The sequence below is a fragment of the Rhinatrema bivittatum genome, chromosome 8 (assembly GCF_901001135.1).
Source record: "Rhinatrema bivittatum chromosome 8, aRhiBiv1.1, whole genome shotgun sequence".
NCBI classification, from domain to species: domain Eukaryota; kingdom Metazoa; phylum Chordata; class Amphibia; order Gymnophiona; family Rhinatrematidae; genus Rhinatrema; species Rhinatrema bivittatum.
The window spans coordinates 128,317,509-128,341,712 of NC_042622.1; positions in this window are offsets into that span (position 1 = coordinate 128,317,509).

Genomic DNA, 24,204 nt, shown 5'->3' on the forward strand with positions numbered 1-24,204 from the left:
AGCCCTGATGCATGGCCCTGAGCCTCAATGACTGAGCTAAGTGAGTTGGGAGAGGGTTATAAAATAGAAGAATAATCCCTGTGTAGTTTCATATGAAGCCTCGTGGTATTGTAGCCCAACAGAATCTGATGCCAATTGAGCCCAAAGAAGCAGGAGGAAACTGCAAAGCCAAAAATTTTAAAAAGTACCTGGCATGGCATGTTTAGACTAACAAAAGCAAAGTGAATCATGGAAACAATTTGTATCTTCTTCAAATATCCGGCTGGCTAAAACTGCTCCTTGGAATTCGCCACTCACAAACATTGCTCTGAGAGCAGTAATGCTGCCAGATTAGGAGATAGCAATGCTACGATGGTGACAGCAAAGTTGCCAGTAAAGGTCCCTAAATTGTCACAATCTGAATCAAAGCAATGACTGGCAGCCAATCTCTGTGAGACACCTGACTGGGAAAACTGTGAAACTAGGAAAACTGACTGGGAAAACTGACTGACTGGGAAAACTGACTGACTGACTGGGAAAACTGTGAAACTAGGAAAACCTAGAAAGCACCATTCAGAAAGGAGTTTAGTCATCCTTAAACAAACGCAAATATTAAAAATGAGGCATTCTTTCCTTGTAATCTCTGGTTCTCCTGTAGACTTGCTTCACATTTTGACCCCATTGATTAAAAACTCTGGCACTGTAAGTTGTAACTCTACTTGTACTGTTTTTTTCAGAAATTTAGCACTGTCTAATAGGGATGTGTATTTGAAATTAATAGGTAAAATGGGACAAATTAGCCCATTTTTGGTTTGCTTCAAACAAACCCAATTTAAGCCAGAAAAAAATAACAAAATTCTCTGGCTTTATTCATTTTTGGCAAATAGACACACTATTTACCAAAGACAAATAAAAATGAAACCACAAAAAATGAATAAAGAAACCAAAAACGTATTTTTTTCATCTGCACATCCCTACTGTCTAATAATGTGAGCTGATGAATGACACTGGCTCCAGAACTCACATCCTAAGCTTTCTATTTCATTTTCTCTCTGCAGTAATTCTATGTACAAAAATAAAATATTGACAGGTTAAACTGAGTGGAAGGAATTTCTTTTCACTACTATTCTCATAAATTGCTTTGCCATAGACTAAAGCCTTAAAAAAAACCCCTGATAAACAGAAAGGGGGGAGGGAGGGGATGCACATACAAAGAAAGGAGTGCATTTTTTTTTCAGCTTATCACCTATTTCATTAAAAAAAAATGTTGCTATAAATCTTTTTGCACCTCTCTGGCTGAAGCCTAAATCTTACGTAGCCGCCCCAATTATGCCATGTCAAGGGGAAATTTCTATTAGCAGATAGCAAATGAGACCTCCCCCCGGTAGATCTTTGAGTTATGTAAATGAAGATGTCTATTAAGAGGATTTTAAAAGTTTTGAGCAAGTAATACGGCCAGGATGGAAGTGTTGGTATTCAGAAACACTCATTGTTCTCAGCTTTTGAATTTATTGCTGTCTCTGGTACAGGGAATGATACTTACTGTTCCCAAATACACTGGTTAACCTTATCACTAATAACTGGGTGCTCACAGCAGACTCAGAGCTCACAGCAGCGAAAGGTGCTAGCTGGTGACAGGTTATGTGATTAGGGATAAGAGAGTTGTCACTGCTGCCTTATGTGTTACCAGACCAGTGTTCCGGCTTACATTTTCAGTATTTACAATCTGGCAAACAGGTTATTCAAGCAGATGAAATTAGGGATGTGCTATCATTTAAAATGACATGGAAAGCACTAAGGATATATTTTTGTTAGTTTTGTGTCATTTCCCATCTGACATGACACAAAAGCAAATGATCATATCATTGGTGCTTTTCATACCGTTCAGAAGGAGCAGTGAGCAATTTTATAACTTCTGGGCCGGCACTTCCTGCTTGCAGATCTTGCAAGAGGAGATCAGCAGGGAGGAAGGACTGCTTGCAAATTTCAAAAATGTTCATGGCGCTGGCAGAAGCAGCTAACTAGCTGAGGGGGTTTCTGGGCCACTGGTGGAGCCTATCCTGACAGCAGTTTAAGAAAGCAGGGGGCCTGGCACTGCAAAGGTTATGGAAGAAAGGGGGGGGGGGGGGGGGGAATTGATGCAGGGAGGGGACATGAGGGGCACAAACGCATGTTTCATTTCTATCATTGTCATTGACTCTACTAGAAACAAAATTAAAATAAATTGTAAACAAAATGAAAAAAAAAAAACCTTTTTTTTCTCTGCACACCCATAGTGCATGAAATTATGTTGTTTAAAAAATTGATGCTTATGACTTTTTCATGAAGTATTTTCCGTGTTGCTGGTATGGATTACATGAAAAATATGCCTATTTCTATGTAATAGCTGGACTTTCAACTATAGATCCAAATCTTCTGTACAGCACCATTTCATGATAAGGAGAAAATGCCTACTTTTCACCCGTGAGCCCCCTCCCCCCAGCTCCCTGTGGAGTTCCCCTTTGAAAATGTGGTGATGCCTGGTGCCCCAGTTACTAGATACCCGTGGGCCATAAACCATTCCATGAGCACCCTCTTCCCATCCCTCGTGTTTTCTGGAAGATCTATTTATTTTAGATTTTTACGTTCTGCTTTTTGGCACTTCAAAGGGAATTACATTCAGGTACTGTAGGTATTCTTCCCCTCTCTTCCTCCCCAGCCTCGCCCCTTTGCAACGCATGTAAAAGTGCCCACACTGAGAAACAGTATGAGTAGTTTTACCCACAGAAGCCATTTCATCCCCCTAATTTTATTCCACTAACTGCTTAGTTACCCGAGAGGAAAAACCCTATAGAAAAGGATAGACTGGATAGCCCAAGGGATCTGGTACAGGATTCAGTCTTTCACTGCTGGCCTACCTGTTAAGATCTGGCTCTTGCTGGTGGTAACCAAAAATCATATCCATCTAAAAGCTATCTGTGGCTTCTGAGGAATGAGTTGCCATTCTCAGTCCAATTCCAGCTACATCATAATAACCACTGCCATAATTTGGCACTAATTGGCAGCCCGAGCAAAGGAGTCAAAGATTTTACAGGCATGGAGAGTGACTTACCCCAAGAGGACGTCTCTTCAGAGAAGGGTAGAGGGACATTGTCAGGATAGTGTGGAAATGTCTCTAGTGCTAATGCTACCACTGCATCTATTCTGTGGACAAAATGGAAGACTTTGTTTTTCAGTGCTGTTGATTGAGCACCTACCACATGCATTAAATGCACTAAAAACATTATTATTATTATTATTATTATTAATAATAATAATAATAATAGAAACAGGGCTGACTAAGAACTTCATGGGGAGGATCACTGAGTCAAATAACAAAGTTACTCTCAACCACTGGAGTCAAATAAATCTGTTTCCATTTCAGCCAGATCAGCCATACTACTTAAATCTCCTCTATGATACAGTGAGGGCTTATAATATACACTATTGTCCAATGCATTATTAAAGAAGCTTTTGGCACTTCATCAGAGTTGAAACAAAAATGAGAGTATCCTCCAGCAGCCTCCCCCAGGACTGAAATTTCAGCACATTCTACACCCAGCTCAAGAAGTGAGCTATCACTTTTATTCATCCTAAAAACTGCTTTTGGTTTTCTGGCCATTTGGTTACTAAAATATTTCTAAACAATAGGAATGTGAGAGCTGGTTCAGAATCAGGGCAGATGAATTTGGTTCTAATTCTGCAAGTTGTGGTGGCCTCTCTTTGGGCTCAATTCACCCAAAATCATTTTGGCCCCTTGTCCAAATACATGCAAAGCAGCTCATTACTATAATTTCGTGTAAATAAAATAATGCGACTTACCTGAAAATTTGCAAGGCGTGTTATTTTCAGGATGTTTAGCTGCAATTTCAGAGTTGAGGTTAACTAACCCCAGGAGCATTGGGTCCCTATCATGTGCCCCGATGCTCCTGGGGCAGTGAGTTAACGGGCCTGAAAGGCTAAGAGTACCCCGCTCAAAGTGTGAGCCCCCCCCCCCCCCCGCTACCCCTTGAGGCGGCCCCAGTGGTGAATTTTTTAAGAAATAAAAAGACTCATGGTGCATATCCCTCCCCTTCATCCAAAACCCCGCCCTTTTTTCATAAATTCCAAATCCAGGCCTCTTGATACCCCTCCCCCCCCCCCCAAAAGGTCTCTATCTCCTTTTTGCCAACCACTCCTTAGCTGACCTTTTAACTCCTGATGGCTTAGTGGGGATTAGTGCCCCGCCCAGGCTTCGGAACCTGGCTGGATGCCACTCATCCAGCCAGTTTTCTGCCTATCACACAAAGGGGCATACATAGAAACCTGGCCAACTAGTACCATTTTTTCAGGGACGGTCCAGGGTCCAGAGCCCAGGGGGTGCTGCAGGCCCCACTAGGCCACCAGGGATTGAAAGGTACAGCCAAGGGAAGGTTTTGGGGAGCCTGAAAGGGTCTAAAGGGCTAGGAGGGGGAAACATTTGAAAAAGGTGTGGGGGTTTGGGATGGAGGGAAGAGGTCTGTGCTGCACATCTTTATGGAAGGGGGGGGGGGGGGGTGTTATATTTATTTCCTCCAAACGGTCTGTTTCAAGTTGCAGTGGGAAGAGTGAGACAGGGGTTTTTTTTCACATTTTGGGGGGCTCCTCAGGTCTTTTACAAAAGAATGGCTCCAGGCTGCGCGGCTGCCATCACACAGAATTGTTTTGGGGGGGCTACTAACTTGCAATATTTTACAATGTGTTTTTTTCACCATAAAGTTCAATGTACTAAAGTGTGTTAGTATTGCAACAATTTACAAGTTACATATCTGTGTTATCTATCACAAGCTGTTAATATACATTAACTAGCTTGTGTTAATGCCAAATCTATGCAAATATGTTAATGTGATGCAAAGTATGCAAAAGTATGCAAAATATATCATTACCTATTAGTGCAGCAAGAAAGTACATGCATTAAAAATGCACAACAGATGAATTAACGCTACATAGGTCAGTTTATTTAACTTTTTCCTTTGCTGTCCACATTAATGCACATATTTACTATCTGTAGTAATGTGTGCCTTATGTGCATCTCATTAAAACTGGCTATTAATGTGTATGTTCAACACTGCTTTTATGCATGTTAAAGCAGTTAGTTCATAAACCTCTTAATGATAAATTAGCATTTTTCTTTTCTTTCTCCATTTTCCCAGCAGATTCCTGTGGGATATGAAAGTAATGGTGACCAGATTTAAAGAGAAGTAGCATGAACAAAGTGGGATGGGCTGCGTAGGTCTTAACTTTCTGTAACAGTCTATGCATTTGATGGTGAGCAGGAGTACAGCCGATTATAGACAGGACATTTTACAGCAGTAGGGTTCAGGTAAAAGGGAATGCACAGTATTAAAAAAGAGAGATTCTATAGCAGTGGATTGCTTCTGTGACAGTGTGCAATTTCTGCAGCCAGAGAATCAGAGGAACTGGCAGATTGAACTACAGCCTAATAAATTAATGAATGTGAGTAACAATATAAACTATTCATAACTGCTGAGAAGTTGCATATGTTAAACATCTCCATAAAACTAGAACTCAAAATGTTTTCGGGGTTTTCAGGTTCAAGAATCACAGCCGGGACTCCCTGCCTTGTGTCATCCCTTGGAGGAATTACAAGCATTGATCTGAGAAAGGAGACAGGAGGCAGAAAGGTCACATTTAGTAAAGACTAAAGATCCCGAGAACAAGAATGATGTAGTACCATATGTCCATGAACTTTCTTTAGATGTGTTTGTTTAGTCCGAAGCTGGCAGCCTCACAGAAGGGAGTTAAGGAAAGATTCTGATTGCATCATTATAAAATGTTTCTTTAGATCTTAATCAGGTGCTAAATATTAGAGATGTCCAGTGGTCTGATCTCCTCACCCTCTCTTGCCCTGTCACCATATTTCTATTTTTTCACAGGGTAGGAGCAAGCCCCATTCACTATTGCTCCACTAGTGGCGAGCTTAGAAGGGATGCTGGGAGACCCAGGCTGGTGCAATGATGTACTGAAGATATTAACAATAACACTGGCCTTGGTCTGCTGATATCATTTAGGGATGTGCAGCCAAAAAAGGTTTGTTGCATTCGTGATACGTATTCGTCGGGGGTCATTTCCGTTGCATTCGGACATATCGCGCGCCCGATACGTTGATATGTGAATTCGTTTTCCGGTTCCCATTAAAGTCAATGGGGGAAGGATTTCCAGCCTATTTTTGGCTGCAGAATTGGGGTTTTATTATCAATTTTGATGAAACTTCTGGGGAGCAATCATCACAACAACAAAAGAGCTCCAAGGTACTTAGACTGTGGCAAAGTGGCACCAAAGTGGCATGAATAGCCTAAGGCACTGTAAAGGTGCAAAGGGGTACCAGAAGTGGCAAGAGTGCAGTAAGAGTGTCAAAAACACACCACAGCTTCAATAGAGAGCACTGATAACAGATGCATGAACTCTCGAAGGCAGCACAACAGGCAAAGCGGCAAAACAAGTGGTATTGACATCCTACAGCACAATGAAGGGGGAACATAGCAAGCAGAAAGACTAGCACCAACACACTGAGGAACCATGATAGTGGCAATAACACCACAAGGAGTTGAGTGAGTCATCTGGTGATTGGCAGCAAGGCAGAGTGGCAGAAAGTTGATAGGGGCAAGACAGGCTGGCAGAGCCGAGGTAGTCAGGTCCCTGTGGTTTGATAAGGAAAAGACAAGGAGGCAAGACAAGACGAGGCTCAGCATGTGGTGGGACTGTCAACTGGGCATACTGTGCACCTGACCCATCTTGAAACAGGGACCAGGGACTCAGTCTAACACGAGTGCTAGGACCTGAAACAGTCTAAGTACCTTGGAACTCTTTTGCTGTTGTGATGATTGCCTGGGTGGAGTGGAGCATCTGCGGGTGCCGATTTTGGTGGTAGTAGCAAATATTCAAACAAGAGCCCTGGGGAGAGTTCCCTTTCCTATGAGCAGGAAAGGGCTCCCTAGAATGGTCTTAAAATCCGGTGGACGTAGCTGATATACAAAACGAGAGTTTTCAAGGTTGAGACAGAGGAAGGTGAATATGAACAGAGGTTCAACATGGGTCAGAGGGTAGAAACAGGCAGGCTACACCCGGGGAGAGTTCCCTTTCCTTTGCGCAGGAAAGGGCTCCCTAGAATGGGTTCGCCCCTAAAGTGGGGGGTTTCCATTGGGGTCCAGTGGGCTCTCGCTGGTCTTTTAAAATCAGGCTGGCTGCACCCGGGATTCCCAGGGACTGTAGTGTGAGAATATCCTTGACAAAAGACAGGTAGGCGGAAAGCAGTCAGAGTACAGCTTGGCATAGAAAGAGGCTGATTTCAAAATGGAACAGCGGTTCAACATGGGTCAGAGGGTAGAAACAGGCAGGCTACACCCGGGGAGAGTTCCCTTTCCTACGAGCAGGAAATGGCTCCCTAGAATGGGTTCGCCCCTAAACAGCGGTTCAACATGGGTCAGAGGGGAGAAACAAGCAGGCTACACCCGGGGAGAATTCCCTTTCCTAAGAGCAGGAAAGGACTTCCTTGGAATGGGTTGGCCCCTAGAGTGGAGCACGAGCCTTCAAAGCGTGGCGACAGGGAGCAGGGTGCCATGTGAACAGTGATTAAACATGGCTCAACAGGTCCTAAGAGATAGGCTGCAACACCGGGGAGAGTTCCCTTTCCTAGGAGCAGGAAAGGACTTCCTTGGAATGGGTTGGCGCCTAGAGTGGAGCACGAGCCTTCAAAGCATGGCGACAGGGAGCAGGGTGCCATGTGAACAGTGGTTAAACATGGGTCAACAGGTCCTAAGAGATAGGCTGCAATACTGGGGAGAGTTCCCTTTCCTAAGAGCAGGAAAGGGCTTCCTTGGAATGGATTGCCCACTAGAGTGTATAATGGTACAAATTGTTTGGATTTAATCATTTGCAAACAGATCATGACTTCATAATCAAGACAAAGGAAGTTCTCTTCTCTGCCCTGAAACTAAAGAAAACTCTTTGTTTTATTTAAGGATCCATGCTGTGAAGGATTACTAGTTTTAATTGCCAGAGACTGAGGTTTCCCTTTGCAACGAAGGTTCAGCCGTTATGACTGGACATAAGGCCTGGACAAGCAACCACAGCATTCCAGGACAGAAGTGAAACACTTGTAGGAACATAAGGCCTGGACGGACAGGCAGAGCAATCGAGGTCAAACACTTGTAGGAACATAAGGCCTGGATGGACAGGCAGAGCAATGGAGGTCAAACACTTGTAGGAACATAAGGCCTGGATGGACAGGCAGAGCAATGGAGGTCAATCACTTGTAGGAACATAAGGCCTGGACGGACAGGCAGAGCAAGCAAGGTCAAACACTTGTAGGAACATAAGGCCTGGACGGACAGGCAGAGCAATCGAGGTCAAACACTTGTAGGAACATAAGGCCTGGACTGACAGGCAGAGCAATCAAGGACAGAAGTCAATCCCACCTAGGGACATAAGGCCTGGACTGACAGGCACAGCAATCAAGGTCAAACACTTGTAGGAACATAAGGCCTGGATGGACAGGCAGAGCAATCGAGGTCAAACACTTGTAGGAACATAAGGCCTGGAGAGACAGGCAGAGCAATCGAGGTCAAACACTTGTAGGAACATAAGGCCTGGACAGTTGACAGTCAGGCAAAGCATTTGAGGTCAGGCCCTTGTAGGGATGTATGGCATGGGCAGTGGATGGTCAGGCACAGCGTTTGAGGTCAGGTACATGTGCTGCAGTGCTTATATTATCTGGAGCATAGGAGGCAGTTGGAGCTGCTGCAAGGCTTTGAATTACTTTTATTCATCTTGCCATACACATGGAAAATTTGGAAACCCAAGCAAAGGCAGGTTTACTTTCAAAAACGCTAGCATCTCCATCAACTCTGGTGCCAGCCTTGAGCGGTGAGGGCTCATGATATCCCCTGTTATTGAAAATACACATTCACTGGGCACACTGGTTGGTGGACATAACAGATATCGCTGAGCCACTTTGGCTAGGTGTGGCCAGACAGTGGACTTGTGTGTGTCCAATATGCCAGCGGATCTGTCTGCATGTTCTCTATCGACTCTGAGAGATACCGTGTTACTGACAGCTGTGCTGGTGTCTCCTTTGCTTCGGCGGGCTGAGAGTCACTCATGCCAGCTGCTTTCTCTCTCGCCCGTTGCACAATTGATGAATCTTTATGGGCAATATGCCTTGGGCGTTCTGACGTGGAGGAGGAGGTACTATCTGTCGCTGACACACTGCTACTCCTGCTTGGGCTAGCAGCACAACTCTCTGAAGTGCCTGCTGTTTCCACCTCTGCTTCAAGCCTAATCTGTCTCTGCCTATGGTGCTCCTGTTCACGGACTTTTGCTAACAGCAGCTCCTTCACAAATGACAGACAATTGGACTGTAGGGCGAGTTTCCCTTTCACACGGGGATCACAGACTGAGGCGAGCATGTATGTGCGGTCGTCTGTTAAAGGCCTTAATCTGTCTTTCACCTGCTGCTGCAAAACGTCCAGACACTGCAGCACCTCAACTGTCATTCCCTCTTCCCATTTAAAGGCCTCCAAATGTTCATCCAGGAAACTAACTATAGGGATAGTAGAAAGACTAGGGGGCACTCCATGAAGTTAGCATGGGGCACATTTAAAACTAATTGGAGAAAGTTCTTTTTTACTCAACGCACAATTAAACTCTGGAATTTGTTACCAGAGGATGTGGTCAGTGCAGTTAGTATAGCTGTGTTTAAAAAAGGATTGGATAAGTTCTTGGAGGAGAAGTCCATTACCTGCTATTAAGTTCACTTAGAGAATAGCCACTGACATTAGCAATGGTAACATGGAATAGACTTAGTTTTTGGGTACTTGCCAGGTTCTTATGGCCTGGATTGGCCACTGTTGGAAACAGGATGCTGGGCTTGATGGACCCTTGGTCTGACCCAGTATGGCATTTTCTTATGTTCTTATGTTCTTATGATGATGTCAGCCAAGGTGGCACTTCTGGAACTCAGCTCCTCTGTGACATCCTTGAAGAGCTGCAGGATTTTTACCAGCTGACTCATGACTAACCAATCATGATGCCCTAGGGGATAATGCACATCTATGTCCATTGTACCAGAAAGTTCATGAAGGGGTGTCTGCAGCTCCAGTAACCTCTCCAGCATCATAAAGGTGGAATTCCACCGGGTGGCAATGTCTTGAATGAGATGCTTGTGAGGCATATCCAAATCAGTCTGCTTTTGTCAGAGAACCTGCCCCGCCTTGACACTTCTGTGTAAGTGTGCTGCTATGTTCCTGCACTTCTGTATTAACCTATGCAGGTATTCATTCTCTTTGTCATTGGACTCGAAGCCCAGAGCTGACTCCACTACCAGGTGCAGAGTGTGTGCAAAACATCGGATGTTCTTAAAGCGCCCGTCGGTTATTGCCTTAACCATGTTTGCGCCATTGTCTGTGACAAAGAACCCTGCCTGAGTTTTCCTGTCTTGCTGGTGCGGTTGCCAGCCCTCCAGCATCTGTCTGATGCATGCTAGAATATTGGTTGTGGTATGGGCCTGGTCCATCAGGTGGGTGTGCAGTAAAGCCCACCTCCACCCTGATACTTCTTCAGTAATAGAGCTGCTGGCTGCCCCTGCCTCAGCCATGTCCCACCAGTTTGCTGTCAGAGAGAGGTAAGAGTGTGCAGCATTCATGGCGGTCCAGATATCGCAGGTGAAATGCAATCTTCCCTCTGCCTTAGCTAGCAGCGCTTGCATGCGACTGCAACACTGCTTGTACAGGCTGGGGATGACCTTTCTACTAAATGTGGTTCTGGAGGGGATTTTGTAATTTGGAAGTATGACCTTCAAAAAACGCTTGAAACCCACATTCTCCAATAACTGCAAGGGCTGGTCATCAAGGGCAATCATTTCCCCAATGGTCCTGGTTACAACTTTTGAGGCTGCCTGCCTCCTACCCCAGGATAGTGTTACCGCACACCACCCCATTTCCTCCATGGTGGGTTGTCGCTTCTGCCACATGTCAGGGGGTTGCTGGCCTGCAACCTGACTGCTAGAAGGGGATGAGGGCGTGGGCTGACTCTGCTGCTTTCCTACCACTGCACACTGGTTGGAAGGGTTCCCCCGACAGTTACTGCCACCATCCCCAGATGGCAGTAATCTTGTTGGGTGTTGCCTCTTCATATGATGGTTCATGCCAAAATTAGATAGATGTCCCATTTGCTTGCCTCTGCTAATATCCCTGGCACAGTAATTACACCGAGCATAACGTGGGTCTTCCGTCACTTTAAAGTGGCTCCAGATCGCGGATGTCTTTCGTGATCCTCCCCTCTCTAAAGCCTTGGGGGTGGATGCTGCCACTGGAGCTGAGATAGTCGGTGTACCCTGAGAAGCAATGCCAGGGGGGGGCCTCAGTCACCCTCTGTGCCTTGCTGACTGCTCTTCCTCCTCCTCCTTATCACTTTCATCTCTCCCCTGCTGCACATTTGTGGAGGCTAAGACAGGACTAACTAATCCTACCGAAGATTTGTCAGCTATTACTTCTTCCGTTTCTGATGAGAATCCCACAAAGGGATTCTTCATCTGAATCAGAAGCAAACAGTGACTGCGCTACCTTGTCAACGCTAAGTGTTAGTCGAGACTTCTGTCCCCCTGCTGCTTTTGGGTGTCTACATTTTGTCTGGCATGACTCTGCCTCCCCTTCCCTCACCTCCAAAACTACAGGGCCAGAAACATGTGGTGGCAATGGCGATGCATCATGGTCAGATTTCATTTTTTTCGGCATGGAACTGCCAGCCCCTACAAAGAGTTTAGATTGCGACAGGTGCCTTTTTAGCTGTACTATTGATGTTGCACTAGTGTCTTTTGAGGTGCCTCCTCTGCCAGTCCCAATCACTCGACTACATCTCTCTTTCCCTGACATTATGGATTTAATGTCACTGAGTAGTACCACTGCCCACTGTCTCGGTGCCTGGCTGTGCACTAATATGTGTGGTGTGCACACAGATGCTGCTTGCTTGTAAGCACAAAAGAGGCACACTCCCTGGGCACCTGACTGCACAGACCCACTCAGTAATAAGGTTTGGTCTGTTAAAACTGCCCACTGTCCACTATCACGGTGCCTGGCTGTGCACTAATATGTGTGGTGTGCACACAGACACTGCTTGTTTGTAAGCATAAAAGAGGCACACTCTCTGGGCACCTGACTGCACAGACCCACTCAATAATAAGGTTCAGTCTGTTAAAACTTCCCACTGCCCACTATCATGGTGCCTGGCTGTGCACTAATATGGGTGGTGTGCACACAGACGCTGCTTGCTTGTAAGCACAAAAGAGGCACACTCCCTGGGCACCTGACTGCACAGACCCACTCAATAATAAAGCTCAGTCTGTTAAAAATACCCACTGTCCACTATCATGATGCCTGGCTGTAATCTAATGTGTGTGGTGTGTACACAGAGATATATGTTGTTTCATACTTAGTTCTGGGTCAATTATCACTCCCAGGTTTCTTACTTTCTCAGCTAGATGTATGTTTTGGTTGTTATTGAGTGTAATTGGGTTCTGAATGATCGTTATGTTTTTTCATTCTAGATGTAAGAATTCAGTTTTCTCTATATTGATCACTAGTTCCATTTGGTTTAGAAGTTGTTTTATTATATCTAGGTACATGTTGGCTAAGTTTAATGTTTTCTCAATTGTGTCATCAATTGGGAGTATTAACTGAATATCATCGGCGTAGATATAGTGTGAAATTCCTAAACCTGCTAGCAGGTGACATAAAGGCAGCATGTATATGTTGAACAGTGTGGCGGATAGGGCAGATCCCTGTGGAACTTCTGTTTGAAGGTTTATTTTCTCTGATATTACTTCTTTGATTTGCACTTGGAAGTATCTGTTATTTAGATATGATTTAAACCACTTGATTGTCATGTTGCTTAATCCTATTTCTTCTTATCTATTTATCAATATGTCATGGTTAACTGTGTCGAATGTCGCTGATAGGTCAAGCATTACTAAAATGTACTGTTTACTGCTGTCAAACCCTCTCATGATGTTGTCTGTTAGTGCAAGTAGTTGTGTTTCAGTGCTGAAGATTTTGTGGACACCATGTTGTGATGGGTACAGTATATTGTTGCTCTCTAAGTGTTCTGTTAATTGTTTGTGTATGGCTTTTTCTATTAACTTTGCAATGAAGGGCAGGTTTGATACTGGTCTATAATTGCTCAGGATTAGATGGTCGCTGTTCTTTTTCTTTAGAATTGGCTTTACTATTGCTCCTTTTAGTGAGTCTGGCCTGTTTCCTTCTTTTAGTGATAGGTTAATGATTTTTGTTAGAGTTGGAGAGACTACGTTGGCTACTTTTTTTAAGTCTATGGTTGGAATTGTGTCTTGTGCATGTGGGGCTGAGTTTAGTTTTTTTAGCATTGATTCAACTTCAGTTTCGGATATTTCGTCGAATGCTTCCCATTGTTTAACATCTCTTTTTTGCATGTTGATTTTTTGTTTATTTATTTGAGGAATTTTTGCTTTTAGATTTGTGACTTTGTCATTAAAGAAGGTAGCTATTTCATTACATTTGATTATTGGTAGGTTCTGTGAGTTGTCAGTTTTGTCAGTTGTGAGATTTTTTACTATGGTGAACAGTTCTCTTGGATTATTTGAGAATTTCTCTTAGTGCTGTAATATTGTTTCTTAGCGTTGAAAATTACTTGTTTATAGTAGGCTAGCTGTTTTCTGTATTTAGTCAGGTTGTCCGTTGTTTTATTATTTTTCCATTCCTTCTCTTTTTTCCTTAGGTTTCTTTTGACTATCTTTATCTTTTCGTTATGCCAGGGGTTTGTTTCTTTGGGTTCTTTTATGTCGATCTTTTTATTGGGTTGATCTCGTTGGCTAAGTTTTTGGTTGTTTGTGTCCACGCTGTCGTGGCGGAGTCACAGTCAGTGCAGTTTATTTCGGTTAGTTTTTCTTCTAGTTTGTCTTTCAGGGAGTCTATGTTGTATGGAGGGCGGTATTCAAATTTGATGGGGTCTCTGTTTTGTATCATTTGTTTTTCGTAAATTTGATCAAGGATTTTATTAGGAAGTGGTCTGACCAGGGTATTGGAGTGTATTCCGATTTGCTATGTTCTAAGTGGCCGTGATTGATAAAAGTTAAATCAAGGGAGTGTCCTGCTTTGTGAGTGGGTTTATCAGTCGTTAGGATGAAGCCTAGTGCTGTCATGAAATCTAATAGTGTTTGACATGTGTTATATAAGGGGTGTGTGTCCATGTGTAGGTTGAAATCACCTAGTACAATTGTGGGTTTAGAGGTGTTTAGTTGTGTTGTTAGGAATTCAATTATTGGGGAAATGTTTAGTTCTAGTGGGGTGGGGGGCAGTATATAAGGCAAATTTGTAATTTATTAGTTTCAAACAGAATGATTTCATGGGTTTTTGGAGGTAATGTTGGTATTAGTTTACATTTTAGACTTTTTTCGATTATTAGTAGTAGTCCCCCTCCTTTCTTATTTGTTCTTGGGATTGAGAAGACATCATAGTTTTTATGTACAATTTGGTTCTTTAACACAGTGTCTGATTTTTTTAACCAAGATTCGGTGATTGCTATGAAGCTTGTTTTTTTGTCATATAACATGTCCATGATTATAGGGAATTTCTTTGTAATAGATTGCGCATTTACTAGTAAGAAGGTTATCATTAGTAGTTTGCTTGTGATGGTGGCGTTAGTTATATTGGCCTTTCCTATTTGTATGAGGTTAGTGGATGGGGTTTTTTTTGGCATTGTTTGTTTTGTATCTAGTTTTGTTCTTATGTGCGTGAGCGTTTCCATAATTACCTTTGTTTAGGCAGGTTTTGATGTTCTGTATTCCTGATCCTGCTCTTTTGTTGCCCATGATTGGAGTTGTCCGTTGTGGGTTTTCTCAGGGGTGAATGAAGGGGCGAACAAAGGGGCATGCCCCTTTGTTGCGCCCCTTCGGAGCGCGGTGCTGGCGCGCGGCACCTCTGGGTCCGGCTCCGTTTAAATCCCCTCCTCTTGGCGAGCTTTTGCCGACATCGGTGATGTCAGCAGCAGCGTCGACCAAGGGGGAGGGGCACGGGTCGGACTTCCGGGGTCCCATGCAGCAGCATCTGTGAAGAGAGGCAGAGAGAAAAAAAGCAGGACTCGGGCAGCGCCTGTGAAGGGAGAAAGGGAGAGAAACAAAAGGCAGGGAACTTAAAGCAGCAGCTGTGGAGAGAAAGAGGGAGAGAAAACCAGGTTAGTGTGAGCATTTGATGTTTTTTAGGCAGGGCTTAGTCAAAGCATTGGAATATTTCAAAATAAAAAATTATGAATTCCTTATACAAGAGGTATGGAATATGAAGGAGAATTTATAGTCATTGTATCTGTTTAAAACAGAAAGAATGAATACAAATATTAATAGGATGCCACTGAAGGAGCACTTTAAATGTGGTTATTGTCAAATATGTAAGTTATATTGGAAATTAAAAAATGTTAATGATAAAACATATATACTTGTTATGAATACCGGCCGCGGCACGCCGCGACCGGGACCTACCGCTGTCTCCAGGGGCCGAACGGAGCCTCGACGCTGCCGGGGTCGTCAGCAGCAGCTTCCCCAACATGGCCGCGGCGTCTTCTCCGCGCGACTTAGCTCCGCCCCCTGACTTGCTGCTAGGGCTGCGCGGGTGGCTCTGTCTCTCCTTTAAAGAGATACTCACAGGATGTGAGTCAGCATCTTCCTGCGGCTTCCTGATTGGCTGGGACTATTTAAGCAAGGTCTGTGCCCTCAGACCTTGCCTTGACTTCTTGGCTCCTGAGTTTGTTTGGTTCCTGGTTGTCCTTCTGTGTTTATTCCTGGTCCGGTTGACGTCTCTTCTGGTTCCTCGATCCCTGGCTTGGCGACTCTTGGACTGGCTGTGGACACCTCTGGCTCTCGACCCTTGGACTGGCTGTGGACACCTCTGGCTCTCGACCCTTGGACTGGCTGCGGACATCTCTGGCACTCGACTCTTGGACTGGCTGCGGACACCTCTGGCTCTCGACCCTTGGACTGGCTGCGGACACCTCTGGCTCTCGACTCCTGGACGGGCTGCGGACCTCTCTGGCTCACGACTCTTGGACTGAACTTCGTTAAGAGATCCTCGGGGTTTGCTCCTCGACCTGCTGGAGGCGCCAGCATCTGGATTACACGACCAGCAGGAGGCGCCTGCATCCAGATCTTCTTCGTTTCTACCTGCAAATCCGAGGATCGACCTCGCCTACCGACGGTGGCCTAATCAGTCATCATTGGACTAAGGGTCCACTATACCGAGCATAACAGTACTCCACTATTTTACAACATGTTTAACAACATAGGTGATTTATGTAATTTTGTGCTCCTGTCCAAAATTTATGCTGGAAAAACAAAGGGAGCTTTTCAGACTAGAGTTTTGGCGCACAGAAGTTGTTTAAAATGTAAACGAGTGGAAGCTCTGGCAGTCTCTCATTTTATTACAATGAATCATTCATTTGTAACATTACAATCTGGGGTAATAGTCCATGTTAAAATCAATGTAAGAGGTGGGAATCGAGAACAGAGGTTGGTACAGCTAGGAGAAAAATTGATATTTCGATTGTGTACAGTTGAACCAGATGGACGGCATGCAGCTATAGAATGGAGTTTTGGGTTGGGTTTTTTTTTAATAAAGATCTACAGTTAATTGTTGAATAAAATAAACTGCTAATGGTTGGAAAACTGTATGAAAATCAATCAGCTTAACTTAGGGCAAAATCTGTCATTGATTAAGCATTAAGGGCCTAATATTAAGTCACTGGCCAGATTGCAAAGTAAGCCAGATAAATTTAGATGGTTAATGTCACTCCTCCCTGAAATGCCCCCCAAATACCTCTACATTATAATGAGATATCCGGCTAAAGTTTAGCTGGATATGTGCCCAAAATATTCAAATGTCAGCATTTAGCTGGATAACTTGTGAGTTGTCCTGCTAAATGCTGCTGAATATGGACCCCTAAGTGCACTTATTATTACGTCCTACATCCGGCACTTATTATTACATCCTATTAATGCTTTAAACAGACATTACTCATACTTTATGATGTGTGATCAGCATCCTCACAGTTATGATGGTCACATAACCTCACAGTTAAGATGGTTCCCAGCCCAATTGTTTCTCATGTTACAAAGTTTCTTTGTTACTCATTTGTTCCAATTGTTACTCATGTTAAAAAGTTTCAATGTAAAATAAGAAGTCTATGTTAATAGATTTCTCTGTTACTCTGTTAACCGGTGTGATATGTCTAATTGAACATCGGTATAGCAAAAATAAATAAATAAATAAATAGATAAATTTAAGGAAGCACATTTGTTTATCAGCAAAAATAGGGTGAGTGTGTATTGTTTTTCTTTTTTATTCACTATAAGGTTATTTTTTTTTTTTAAGTATTGTCTGAGGCCCAGACGCACCTCATGCTAACCTGAGTGGTGGATTCACTTGTGGTGGATGTAGTCCTGCAGGTGTGAAGTCCTCCTCATCCTATTCTTCATCATCTTCCTCCTCTTCATCATCATCATCATCCTGCCTTCTCCTCCACAGCCTCTTCCTCGTCTTCAGTAGCCTCCTCCTCAGCAGCCTTTTCCTCTTCTGTCTGCTTTTCCTCAGCAGCCTCCTCCTCTTTTGTGTGATCCTCCTCTGCAGCCTCCTCTTCCTCTTTCACCTGCTCCTCCTCAGCAGCCTCCTCCTCCTGCCTACTTCCTCAAGGGTGTGGCTGCATAATGACATCAAAAGAGAAACACAACTGCCATGTGACAGGTGCCGGCCAATGGCACGGATACCCTGTCACATGGTAAGGGAAAAGGGCCATCGGCACCATTTTGATTAGTGGCAGCCGACGGCCCAGGAGCGGGAGATCGCTCCCGGGACCCCCACTGGACCACCAGGTACCTGTAAAATGTTTTTGGGCGGGTTGGGAGGGTGGGGGAAGCAAAGGGATTAGTTTTAAAGGGTCGGGGTGGGTATAGGGGTTATATTTGTGTGCTGTTTTTCCCGCCCTCCCCCAAAACGATAAGAGAACCCCCACGATCAATATCGTGGGGTTTTCCTATCGTTTCAGGGGAGCCCCCGATTTCTGACGATTTTGAAAATATCGACGATATTTTCAATCATTCGAAGCCCGATTCACATCCCTACTAGTTAAACATCTTCCTACTTTATACTGTGTGCTGAATAAGAAAGAAGGTAGATGTATGATCACTGGAGTGGAAATACTAGATATGGAGCGTTAAACAAAGCATAAGCAAGTGATTTACTAATAAAATATAAAACATATAGAAATGGATGTTTTGTGAAGGGTTTTAAAGATATTTTTGTTTTGAATTAGGTTGCTTTATTAAAATCTCTGACACAGCCATAAGGTTAAATGCTGGCCATGTTGAATTAGAAGAGCTAACAGCAATATAAATATTTTTATATTCTCAAAAAATTGCATAAAAAATTGCATTGCTTATTAAAAAAATTGAAATAAAGAATTGAAGAGGTTTTTGACTAAAGATAAGAATGCTAGAACATAAAAGATCAGGTAAAGTGAATGACCTGAGTTTCTCGTGTATTTGTCCTTCAATGCTTTGTTTTGCTTTGTTAATGACTGAAATTAGCTTGGGCGCATTGGGTTTTGGGTTTTTTTTTTTCATTTTTAAGAGTTTTTTTTCCATTTCACAATCGCAGTTGTGTTTCTCTTTTGATGTCTTTATGCAGCCACACCCTTAAGGAAGTAGGCAGGAGGAGGAGGCTGCTGAGGAGGAGCAGGTGAAAGAGGAAGAGGAGGCTGCAGAGGAGGATCACACAAAAGAGGAGGAGGCTGCTGAGGAAAAGCAGACAGAAGAGGAAGAGGCTGCTGAGGAGGAGGCTACTGAAGACGAGGAAGAGGCTTTGGAGGAGAAGGCAGGATGATGATGATGATGATGATGAATAGGAGGAAGATGATGAAGAATAGGATGAGGAGGACTTCACACCTGCAGGACTACATCCACCACAAGTGAATCCACCACTCAGGTTAGCATGAGGTGCATCTGGGCCTCAGACAATACTTACAAAAAAACAAAACCTTATAGTGAAAAAAAAGAAAAACAATACGCACTCACCCTATTTTTGCTGATAAACAAATGTGCTTCCTTCAAATTTATCTATTTATTTATTTATTTTTGCTATACCGATGTTCAATTAGACATATCACACCGGTTAACAGAGTAACAGAGAAATCTATTAACATAGACTTCTTATTTTACATTGAAACTTTTTAACATGAGTAACAATTGGAACAAATGAGTAACAAAGAAACTTTGTAACATGAGAAACAATTGGGCTGGGAACCATCTTAACTGTGAGGTTATGTGACCATCATAACTGTGAGGATGCTGATCGCACATCATAAAGTATGAGTAATGTCTGTTTAAAGCATTAATAGGATGTAATAATAAGTTAAACTCTCTATATATTTTTATAATGCAAATAAAATATTTTCTATTTTGACTTATATAATTGCCAAATGTCTTTATATACAGTATGTCTGCTGTCAAATATCCAGGACTTAAATATGAGAACACTAGAAGATATTTGACAACTAGCATATATAAAGACATTTGTTGAAGAGATAAGTGTTCTCAAAATATAAAACATTTTATTTGCATTCTATGATTTCATCCTATTGATGCTTTAAATAGACATTACTCTCACTTTATGGGGTGTGATCAGCATCCTCACAGTTATGATGGTCACATGATTTGAATTTAGCACATTTGTTTTTCAGCAAAATTAAGGTGAATGTGTTTTGTTTTTCTTGATACGATGCAACATTGTGCAGTAAGATGCAGTAATAAATTACAAGCTGTGAGATGTGGAATCTTCCAAAAGCAGAGCAGAAGTTACCAGTCAGCCTATGAACATTAGAAAACACAGCAGAGCTATATAACCAGGTTTCACTATTTTCCAGGTGCTCCTCCGGATACTTTGCACCATCTTGACCTCATCTTTACTGCCACTTAGCAGATGACAATGTTGAGGTCCTAAATGCTACATGTTCTTGTAGATTAAAACACTCTTAAAATGTAGGGGGAGCAAACATACCATATATACCTGAGCATATGCCGATCTCATGTATAAGTCGAGGGTATTTTGGGGGGCTTATGAAATGGTGAAATCACACTAAAAAACAAACCAATAACTTTTAATCCTTCCTTTCCCCCCTCCTCTCATGACTTCCCTCCCTGTTTTAATCCTTCTGTCCCTCCACTCATGGCTTCCCCCCTGTTTTAATCCTTCCCTCCCTCCCCCATGGCTTTCCTCCCTGTTTTAATCCTTCCCTCCCCCCCCCTCATGGCTTCCCTTCTTCTTTTAATCCTTTCCTTCCTTACTCTTGTTAAAAAGTTGTAAAAAAAACTCAAGCCCCAACCCATCAAAGCCCCCCACCCTCCTGACCCCCACCCCCAAAGACTCACCCAAAATCCCTGGTGGTCCAGCGGAGGGCCTGGGAGTGATCTCCCGCCACCGGCTGCCACTAATCAAAATGTTGCCAGTGGCCCTTTGCCTTTACCATGTGACAGGGGCTACTGATGCCATTGGCCGGCCTCTGTCACATGGTAGGGGCCATCCATTGCTCCTACCATGTGACAGGGGCCAGCCAATGGCACTGGTATCCCCTGTCACATAGTAGGGGCAAAAGGCCACTGGCGCCATTTTGATTAATGGCAACCAGCGGCCTGGGAGTGGGAGCTCGCTCTCAGGCTCCCTGCTGGACCACCAGGGACTTTGGGTGAGTTTTTGGGGGGGGGGCAGTCAGGAGGGTGGGGGCTACTGGTTCCATTTGTATAGTATATATGTATAAGTCGAGCCAGAATTTGTGTGCCGATTTTTTGGCATACATTTCTTGACTTATACATGAGTATATATGGTATGTTGTGAAATCTGGATCCTGGTCTTTGGCTCCAAAACCATGTCAATGGACAGAAAAGAAGCTGCAATAGACTTGGGGGGTTTGCCAGATTGTCAAAATGAAGGACACTGGAGGATCCAAGATAAAGCAAGAGCCTACAGAGGCAACTACCTTGACTGAATCCTAGTGTGCATTAAGGGGTAGATTTTCAAAGCCTATGCACATCCATGTGCACGTGCTACTCAGCGCGCACACATGGATGTGCGATTTTATCACATGCGCTCTCTGGCGTGCGCATGTTATAAAATGCCAAGTCGGCACGTGCAAGGTGGGGTCTACTTTTGCAATTACGTGCGGTGACGCATCGGGGCCTTCCCCAGTTCCTTCCCAACCCCCTAGCTTAACCTCCCTTCCTCTTCCCCTATCCTGCCCTCCCCCTATCCCTATCCTAACTACCCCAAATTTTGTTATTTTACCTTTTGCTCCTGCCTCAGAGCAAGAGCAAGTTGTGCGTGCCGACACCCTGCCGGCATGCGATCCCCTAGCACAGCGGCAAATGGCCATTGTTCCGGGCACCTCTAGCCCTGCACTGCCCCCGACCGCCCTGCCCCTCCCGGACCACCCCTTTTTCAAGCCCCGGGAGTTACACGTGTCCAGGGGTTTACGTGCGTGACGGGCCATTTGAAAATAGGCCCAGCGCGCGTAAGGCCCGGCCATGTGCTTAAACCCCGGGATTCACGTGCACCAGGGTTTGAAAATCTACCCCTTAATGATTTAGGCAGTAAGATATCACAAAGACAGGCAAACTTTGGAATGCTAGCCAGTTCTTGCCTGTATTTCCAGACATATCAAAACAAACAGAGTCTTTGTATATAAAAGGAACTGCAAATAAAGTGATGAGGCCTACATTTATTTATTTATTTTATTTATTTAAAAATTTTTCTATACCGTCGTTAAGTTAAATACCATCACAACGGTTTACAGAAGGGCATGATAAAGAGAAATATGGGTGGTATAGATTACAAATTACTCGTGTGCCATCATAGTACGGTAACAATGTAAAATAATAAACTAGGTGTGTAAATTAAACCTGATTGTTAGGAACAAATTAGGCAGTTTGATTTTAACATTAATATGCTTATGTAGGTTACTAAAAACTTCTAGCTTGGTGCATCCTTATCGCTCAACTATTTTTCTCCTTTTCCTCTCACACTGGACATTATATTTGACATAAAATAATATAGAAAAGCTATTGTTGCCTGCACCTTTGTAGAAAAGATTTACAGAACTTACAGTATACACTGTTTTTGCGGTCATGCCAATAATATTTATTTATTTATTTAAATTATTTTACTATACCGATACTCAAGACGCGGTCTTATCGTACCGGTTTACAATAGAACAGGGGAAACCAATTAACAACTATATAGAAGGTAAAAAAGTTACATCAAACAGGGAGCGAAAAACATGAGAGCTGGAGGACAGGAAAGATATTTTAAAAACTATAATAACTGAAGAGTACTAAAATAGTCATTGAAAACCATGAAAACAAAAGACAGCGATGCAAAATCCGCTAGATTAAGCTCGGCTGTGGGTTAATCTTAGGTAATTATACACAATTATTCGTAAATCTTGTGGACGGGGGAAGCATGGGGTGGTAGGCAGGGGGGGAGGTGGGAGGGCAGGGAAGGGGGGGGAGTAGGGAGGCGTTCAAGGGTGAGAGACAATGTGTTTGATAGAATGTTCTTTCAACCATAAGCTTGAGTGAACAGCCAGGTTTTCAGTTTCTTTCTGAAGGAGAGATGGCATTGTTCCTGGCGTATATCCGGGGGAAGCGAATTCCAATGAAGCGGACCCGCTGTCGAGAGTGCTCACTTATGAATGGAGTTGTGGACCAAGGATTTGTGGGGGGGGGCCTTGAGAGAACCTTTGTAGGCGGATCTGATCGGTCTTGCGGAAGAATGTAGTTCGAGAGGGATGGAGAGTTGGAGTGTGGATTGCTGGTATACAGATTTGTGGATGATAGTGAGAGTCTTGAATAGTATTCTATAATGGATGGGTAGCCAATGAAGAATTTTTAGAATAGGTGTGATGTGGTCCTTACGATGTGTGTTTGTAAGGATCCTGGCAGCTGCGTTTTGCAGCATCTGTAGAGGTTTAGTAGAGGAGGCGGGAAGACCGAGTAGTAGAGCGTTGCAATAGTCAATCTTTGAAAACAGTATGGCTTGCAGCACTGAACGGAAATCCTGGAAGTGTAAGAGCGGTCTTAGCTTCTTCAGGACCTGTAGCTTAAAGAAGCATTCTTTAGTTGTAGCGTTAATGAACTTTTTGAAATTCATTCTAGAGTCAAGGGTGGCCCCAAGGTCTCTAACCTGGCTAGCTAGCGGAATAGTTGTATTATTGGCAGAGGGGTTGTCATTGTTAGGGGAGATAATCAGGAGTTCCGTTTTGGGGGTATTAAGGACCAGGTTGAGACTCGAGAGAAGAAGGTTGATAGCGTGTAGGCAGCTGTTCCAGAAATTTAGAGTAGATGAGATGGGGTCCGAGATGGGGATTATGATTTGAACATCGTCCGCGTAAATAAAGTGGGTAAGGTTGAGGCTGTTTAGAAGCTGGCATAGAGGGAGTAGATATATATTGAACAGGGTAGGGGAGAGTGAAGAACCCTGTGGTACTCCTTGTTTTGAAGGTATGGGGTGGGATTCTTTGTCATTAATTTTAACTTTGTAGTGCCTATTGTTTAGAAAAGATTTGAACCAGAGCAGTGCAGAGCCAGAGATGCCTATTTCCTTTAGACGGTTGATGAGGATAGAATGGTTAACCGTGTCGAATGCCGCGGAGCTGTCGAGTAGGGCTAGCAGGTATGATTGTCCTTTGTCAAGGCCCATCAGGATGTTGTCCGTTAGAGAGAGAAGAAGGGATTCTGTGTTAAGGCGTTTCCTGAAATCGAATTGAGAAGGGTAGAGAATGTTGTGGGAGTCAAGGTAGTCTGTGAGTCGGATGTTGACCAGCTTTTCCATTAGCTTGGCTATAAAAGGTAGGTTTGCAATGGGGCGGAAATTGGATTTTTTTAGTAGGGGTTTCAGGGAAGCAATTTTTAAAGAGTCAGGGACGGATCCTTGATTGAGGGAGCAATTTATAATGTCGGCCAGAGGTTTCGCAATGGTGTTAGGAATGGTGAGAAGTAGTTTGGTCGGTATTTGGTCCAATGGGTGTGAAGAAGGTTTCATTTTCTTGATGATTGATTCGATTTCCAGGGCTGATGTAGGTTCAAGAGATTCTAGTGATTGTTCGTGG